We start from the raw sequence: 8,068 nt of genomic DNA, 5'->3' as shown, positions 1-8,068 counted from the left end.
AATGATTCTATTTGAGGATAGGAGTATTAAATATGCAGAGGCATTTAGTACGCAATGTTGAATAATAATTTTAGTGATTTGTCACAGTAGAAAATGATAAGGTTTTGCATTGGTTTATACTAACCTATCTCACGAGTTCTTGTTGAGTTTGGTGTGAATGCAGCTTTTGAGAAATAGAGAAACCATGATATGAGAGGAATTAAGGAGACACAAAAGTTCAAGCTTGGGGATTCCCCGTAGGCATCCCACCTTTCTTCTTCAACAAATATCGGTTAGTATCGGTTGAGCCTAAGTTTTTGCTTCTTCACACGAGTTGTGCTATCCTTGCAATGTTATTTTATTTTGCTTTGCTTGCTGTTTGAATAAAATACCAAGATATGAAATTCTTTATTGAGAGAGATTCTTCACATGGTTACATAATTATTTAGCTACTCATTTATCTTCGCTTATATCTTTTTGGAGTAGTTTGTCATTTACTAGTGTGCTTCACTTATATCCTATGAATAAATGGTTGAATGAGTTGATTGTCATAAATCTGAAATTATATATGTTTCATTTGCTTATCCCATGGGGTGCAATGACTTCACATATAAGAAGTAGAGGTTGTAAATTTATTGAAGGTTAGCAAGCATTGTATTGGTAATTTGAACAATTCATGAAAGAATATTGAAGGAAGAGAGATTTCACATATAAATATACTATATTAGACATCTTTTATAATTGTGAGCACTCATTAAGTATGACATGCTAAAGAGTTGATGTTGGACAAGGAAGACAACGTAATGGGTTATGTTTTCTCACATCTCAGTTAAAGTATATTGTCATGGATCATTCAAACATGTTGAGCTTGCCTTTCCCCCTCATGTTAGCCAAATTCCTTGCACCAAGTAGAGATACTACTTGTGCTTCCAAATATCCTTAAACCCAGTTTTGCCATGAGAGTCCACCATACCTACCTATGATTTGAGTAAGATCCTTCAAGTAAGTTGTCATTGGTGCAAGCAATAAAAATTGCTCTCTAAATATGTATGATCTATTAGTGTGAAGAAAATAAGCTTTATACGATCTTGTTATCGAAGCAATAAAAGCGATGTACTTCATAATAAAGGTCCATATACAAGTGGCAATATAAAGTGACGTTCTTTTGCATTAAGATTTTGTGCATCCAACCATAAAAGCGCATGACAACCTCTGCTTCCCTCTACAAAGGGCCTATCTTTTACTTTATGTCTTTTACTTTATGCAAGAGTCAAGCTGATCTTCACCTTTCCCTTTTTCATTTTATCCTTTGGCAAGCACCTCGTGTTGGAAAGATCCTGATATATATATATATATATATATATATATATATATATATATATATATATATCCAATTGGATGTAAGTTAGTATGGACCATTATTGTTGACATGACCCAAAGGTGAATACGTTGGGAGGCAACACTATAAGCCCCTATCTTTCTCAGTGTCCGATTGAAACTCCATAACCATTAGTATTGCGTGAGTGTTAGCAATTGTAGAAGACTATATGATAGTTGAGTACGTGGAGTTTGCTAAATCAAAGCTCTGACATAGACCCTTCCAGAAAATAAGATGAATTGCAATTGTTTGATGACTGAGAATGAAGTTTGCTAGTTTTCAAGAAAGTTTATGGTCTATGCTTTAACATGTGAATGGCTTTTTACTTGATCGTGAGAAGTTTTATGAGATGAACTACTGTTATGACATATAATCATGCTAGAAATGGTGATTGAAATTATCATTGATCAAACTTGTGCACCTGCTAGCATTCACACTTCATAAATTCTTTCTTTTATCATTTACCTACTCGAGGACGAGCATGAATCAAGCTTGGGGATGCTGATACGTCTCCAACGTATCTATAATTTATGAAGCATTCATGCTATTTTATTATTTGTTTTGAATGATTATGGGCTTTATTATACACTTTTATATTACTTTTGGGACTAACCTATTAACCGGAGGCCCAGCCCATATTGCAGTTTTATTGCCTATTTCAGTATTTCGAAGAAAAGGAATATCAAACGGAGTCCAAACGGAATGATACCTTTGGCAGCGTAATTTTTGGAACGAACGTGATCCGGGAGACTTGGAGTACAAGCCAGGGAAGCTTCAAGGAGGCCAGGAGATAGGAGAGCGCGCCCACCCCCCTGGGCGCACCCCCCTGTCTCGTGGGCCCCTCGTGGCTCCCCCGGCCGACTTTTTTCGCCTATATATTCCCATATACCCTAAAACCATCAAATACGAAGATAGATCAGGAGTTCCGCCGCCGCAAGCCTCTGTAGCCACCAAAAACCTCTCGGGAGCCCGTTCCGGCACCTTGCCGAAGGGGGAACCCATCACCGGTGGCCATCTTCATCATCTCGGCGCTCTCCATGACGAGGAGGGAGTAGTTCACCCTCGGGGCTGAGGGTATGTACCAGTAGCTATGTGTTTGATCTCTCTCTCTCTCTCGTGTTCTCTATATGGCACGATCTTAATGTATCGCGAGCTTTGCTATTATAGTTGGATCTTATGATGTTTCTGCCCCTCTACTGTCTTGTGATGGATTGAGTTTTCCCTTTGAAGTTATCTTGTCGGATTGAGTCTTTAATGATTTGACAACACTTGATGTATGTCTTTCCATGCTTATTTGTGGTGACAATGGGATATCACGTGATCCACTTGATGTATGTTTTGGTGATCAACTTGAGGGTTCCACCCATGAACCTATGCATAGGGGTTGGCACATGTTTTCCTCTTGACTCTCCGGTAGAAACTTTGGGGCACTCTTTGAAGTACTTTGTGTTGGTTGAATAGATGAATCTGAGATTGTGTGATGCATATCGTATAATCATGCCCACAAATACATGAGGTGAAAATGGAGTATCTAGGTGACATTAGGGTTTTGGTTGATTTGTGTCTTAAGGTGTTATTCTAGTATGAACTCTATGATTGATTGAACGGAAAGAATAGCTTCATGTTATTTTAGTACAGACTCTTGAATAGATAGAACATAAAGGATAACTTTGAGGTGGTTTCGTACCCTATCATAATCTCTTCGTTTGTTCTCCGCTATTAGTGGCTTTGGAGTGACTCTTTGTTGCATGTTGAGGGATAGTTATATGATCCAATTATGTTATTATTTTTTAGAGAACTTGCACTAGTGAAAGCATGAACCCTGTGCCTTGTTTCCTACCATTGCAATACCGTATATGCTCACTTTTATCATTATTACCTTGCTGTTTTTATATTTTCATATTACAAAAACCTATATCTACCATCCATATTGCACTTGTATCACCATCTCTTTGCCGAACTAGTGCACCTATACAATTTACCATTGTATTGGGTGTGTTGGGGACACAAGAGACTCTTTGTTATTTGGGTGCGGGGTTGCTTGAGAGAAACCATCTTCATCCTACGCCTCCCACGGATTGGTAAACCTTAGGTCATCCACTTGAGGGAAATTTGCTACTGTCCTACAAACCTCTGCACTTGGAGGCCCAACAACGTCTACAAGAAGAAGGTTGTGTAGTAGACATGAGTCCTCAAGAACAAAAGCGACTACTCACAAATCATGTTCATGTTCAAGTCAAAAGGGTATTGAATAGCATTAAGGATCCGAACATATAATCTTCCACCAAATAAACCAACTAGCATTAACTACAAGATGTAATCAACACTACTAGCAACCACAGGTACCAATCTGAGTTTATGAGATTAACTAGGGTTTGAGATGAACTAGGGTTTGAGATGAGATGAACTAGGGTTTGAGATGAGATGGTACTGGTGAAGATGTTGATGAATATTGGCCCTCCCATGATGAGAGGATTGTTGGTGATGTCGATGGCTTTGATTTCTCCCTCTCAGAGGGAAGTTTCCCCAGCGGAATCGCTGTAGCGGAGAGCAAAAGTTCTCCTGCCCAGGTTCCGCCTCGAGACGGTGGCGCTTCGTCTCGAAACCTTCCTTTTGAATTTTTCTAGGTCAAACGACATCTTATATCAGAAGATGGGCTTCAGAGGCCTGCTAGGGCCCCCAAAAGCTCAGGGGCACGCCCCAGGCTTGTGGCTGCCTGGTGGGTCCCCCTCTGGTAATTCCCTCTTCAATATTTTTTATATATTCCAAAATAAATCTTTGTAAAGTTTCAGGTCATTTGGAGTTGTGCAGAATAGATATCTCTGATGTAACCCATTCTGGTCCAGAATTCCAGCTTCCGGCAATCTCCCTCTTCATGTAAACTTGCAAAATAAGAGACAAAAGGCATAAGAATTGTATAATAAAGTGAAATAACAATTCAAATTGCAATAAATATCAATAGGAAAACATGATGTAAAATGGAAGTATCAGTCAGGCACGCCGCCTGCCTCGGGCTGGCTGCACTCCTCCGCATGTCATCCCATGCCGACCATCATCGCCAGCTTCATCTCGGACTCTGCCTCGACCGAGCAGCGTCCCTGTTCTCGCGCGCGATCGGATTGATCACCTGCCCACCCGCGTTCCACCTCATCTATGACGCGCGACCAATCTGGCCGATCGGTTGCGTGCGCCTCCGCAGTTTCCGTGAAGATTGTCCCAAGTACAGCGCCTCCCCACTAATCGTGTTGGAAATATGCCCTAGAGCAATAATATTTGTATTATATTTCCGTATTCATAATTAAGAGTTTATATTTCATGTTATAACTTCTATGATCCGGTAATATGCGATTCAGTGGATAACTCATATGCATGTGTGAAATGATAAATGGATAAAATAGAGGTTCCTAGTCTCGCCTCTAAGACTAGCTCAGGTGTTGTTGGTGATCATGTTTTCTGGATTTTAGGATATCGTTAAGTGTAACGATGGTCCGAAAACAACATTGAGATTATGACGTTGGAAGAATGATCATATTGAATCGACCCAATCTTGTTTGTTATGACTTGAGTTAATATCGTCTGTATTCAATGTAATAACACAAAGTGTTAGCATGTGTACTTTAGTTCCTCAAACCATGAGAGTGTCTCGGTTACTTCATACCAGACGGTGGGCTTTGAGGTTGCTCAAATGTCATCTATAACAAGGTGATCATAATGACAACTTTTAGGTTCACCGGAAAGTTTGACAAGTGACCGGACAGCTCGAGAGTGAGATTTGCTCCTCCGACGATGGAGAGATATTATTAGGCCCTCTCGGTGTGACAGCATCCATCATCATCTAGACAAACACAGGTGACTACATCACAGGGATGTCGGAACACGTCAACGAGAAAGAAGAACAAAACCGGAAACGGGAGCAACGGTATAGTGGGTGTGATGATGACTCAGGAGGATACGAATGCACACCGGGTTTTGTAAAGTATCGCGAAGCAAAGTGAACATCACATGATAACCAAAGGTTCACTCGAATATCATTCGTGTAATCATAGGGACCGATATGGATGTCCACGGTTCCGCTATCATCATTGAACGAAGGGGTTTCGTTCATTTCTATGTTTTACCGAACCTACGGGGTCACAAGCTTAAGGTAATCACGATCTGTTGAGAGTTAGTGGAACGGGAGTGATGAGATTATATTTTTGAAATAGTTTCATCAATATCCAGAATAGTTCCAAGAGGTTCCAGAAGCGTTTCGGGGTCACTTGAAGGGTTTCGGTGGATATCGGGTAATACCGGGTATTATCGATTAATTATATATAGGTGGAAAATGTTTCCAGGGATGTTAAATTATAAATACAATGCTCTGAAAATGTTTAAAGTATTTTATATATTAATTAAATATCAATGGGCCTTAAAAGGCCAAGAAGGGGAAGGAGACTTGTCACGCCCAATATGCGACCCTATCCTAAAGAAACTCGAAGGTTCCACCAAGGATAGAAGCGCATATTGAAGACGCTTTTGCAAGGTGGATATCATTACATCATACCATTACATAATAGTTGGGGATACATACAAGAGGCATACAATGCCACACAAATATAACAATATCATACATAAGAGCAACATCTGACTGCGGATGAAACACAAACAGAAACTCAAACGACATCCACCCTGCTAGCCCAGGCTGCCGACCAGGAACCTATCCCCTGAACGACGAAGCAGAAGAAGGACTCAAAACAAGCAAGCATCGCTCTCACGTCATGATCATCGCATTACCTGTACCTGCACATGTTGTTGTAGTAATCTGTGAGCCACGAGGACTCAGCAATCCCATTACCATGGGTATCAAGACTAACACAGCTTAATGGGTATGGAATGGATAAGAGGTGAGGCTGCAGCAAGCGAATAAGCATGATATGGTGGCTAACTTACGAGTACAAGAATAAGATGAGAAGCTACACAAACGGTCACAAACTAGTAATGATCAAGAAGTGATCCTGAACTACTTACGTCCAAACATAACCCCACAGTGTTCTCTTCTCGACCCACTTGAAAAGAGACCATCACGGTTACACACGTGGTTGGGTATTTTAGTTCGAATCTTGTGTCAAGTTCTCTACAACCGGACATTAAAATTTCCCATCTGCCACATAACCACGGGCACGACTTTCAAAAGATTAAACCCTGTAGGGGTGTCCCAACCTAGCCCATTATAAGCTCACGATCCACGAAGACAATCCTCCATCGCGGGACATCCGATCAGACTCGGGGTCCCGGTGCACAAGACATTTCGACAATGGTAAAACAAGTCCAGCAAGACCTCCCGGCATGCCGACACCCTGATAGTAGCCGCGCGTATCTAGTCTCACGCCACGATGGATGAGCTACGCGTATAGGTGCCAAAATAACCCAGGTTGCCCCGGGGCGGCCCCGCACAGTGCTCTAGTTTGGGACCAACACCATCAGCACTGCCCCCCTGTTTATGTAGAAATACTCCTCGGGTAGCGCTAACTCCCTATGCATCAAATTTAATATCAAGTTTAGTTATTATGATGGGCAAATGGTAAAACCAATGTTGGGCCTTGCTGGAAGAGTTTTATTCAAAGCGAACTGTCAAGAGGGGCCCATAAACCCACACCGTGTTAGGGACGCAAAATCAAGGAACATAACACCGGTATGACAGAAACTAGGGTGGCAAGAGTGGAACAAAACACCAGGCATAAGGCCGAGCCTTCCACCCTTTACCAAGTATATAGATGCATTAATTAAATAATAGATATTGTGATATCCCAACATAATCCTGTTCCAACATGGAGCAATCTTCAACTTCACCAGCAACTAACAACGCTATAAGAGGGGCTGAGCAAAGCGGTAACTTAGCCAAACAATGGTTTGCTAGGAAGGGTGAAAAGGTTAGAGGTTGACATGTCAATTTGGGAGACATGGTAAACAAGTGGTAGGTAGCGCAGCATAGCGATAGAATGAGGCAACTAGCATAGCAATGATAGTAGTGAGATCCAGGGTAACGTTCATCTTGCATAAGGGCAGGAGAGGAGGGAATGGAAAGAGGAGGTATAGGGCAAGGCACAAGACGTGCTAAATAGGGCTCTCAGGCAGTCTTTGGTCGTCAAATCATGGAGGATGTCGACGTGGCTCTCTGGATGTGCGCCATACATGAGGAGGACGAAGCTCCTATGCAGATGGGTTGGCTGTGCTTCGCGGGCTGCAGTGAACAGGTAAGATAGGTTGGCTGCGCTGGGCTTGAACAGGAGGAGGATGCCCAAGTGCGTTGCTGGGAGGCCCCTGCCCTTTTCCTTCTTTTCTTCAAACAGAAAAATAGAGAAAAGAAATACATAGGGGTAATAGGGAGGTGTGGGACTGAGATAAGAATATCCTTGGACTCCTGGATTTATGTAGTCTTTGAATAAATTGCTTTGGGCATTTTTATAGATAGAAAAATAAATCAAGTTTGAATTTACTTCAAACTTGCTCCATTTTTGAACCTAACCAAAACCACTTCAAAAAGGGTGAAATTTGGCATATAGGCTTTAGGGAATGTGCAAGATTTATAGGAAAAGAATGAACATTTGTGAAGAACAGAAAATGGCACTAGCAAAAATGAAAGGAATAAGAAGGAAGAAGGAGGTGTTGATGCATGGGTGGATTTGAGAGACATAGCAAGGGGTTTGGTCACATGCAACGTGTATAGAGCAA

The sequence above is a fragment of the Triticum aestivum genome, chromosome 2B, assembly GCF_018294505.1.
Source record: "Triticum aestivum cultivar Chinese Spring chromosome 2B, IWGSC CS RefSeq v2.1, whole genome shotgun sequence".
NCBI classification, from domain to species: domain Eukaryota; kingdom Viridiplantae; phylum Streptophyta; class Magnoliopsida; order Poales; family Poaceae; genus Triticum; species Triticum aestivum.
The sequence above is the reverse complement of the archived record's forward strand: the minus strand, read 5'-3'. Positions refer to the sequence as shown.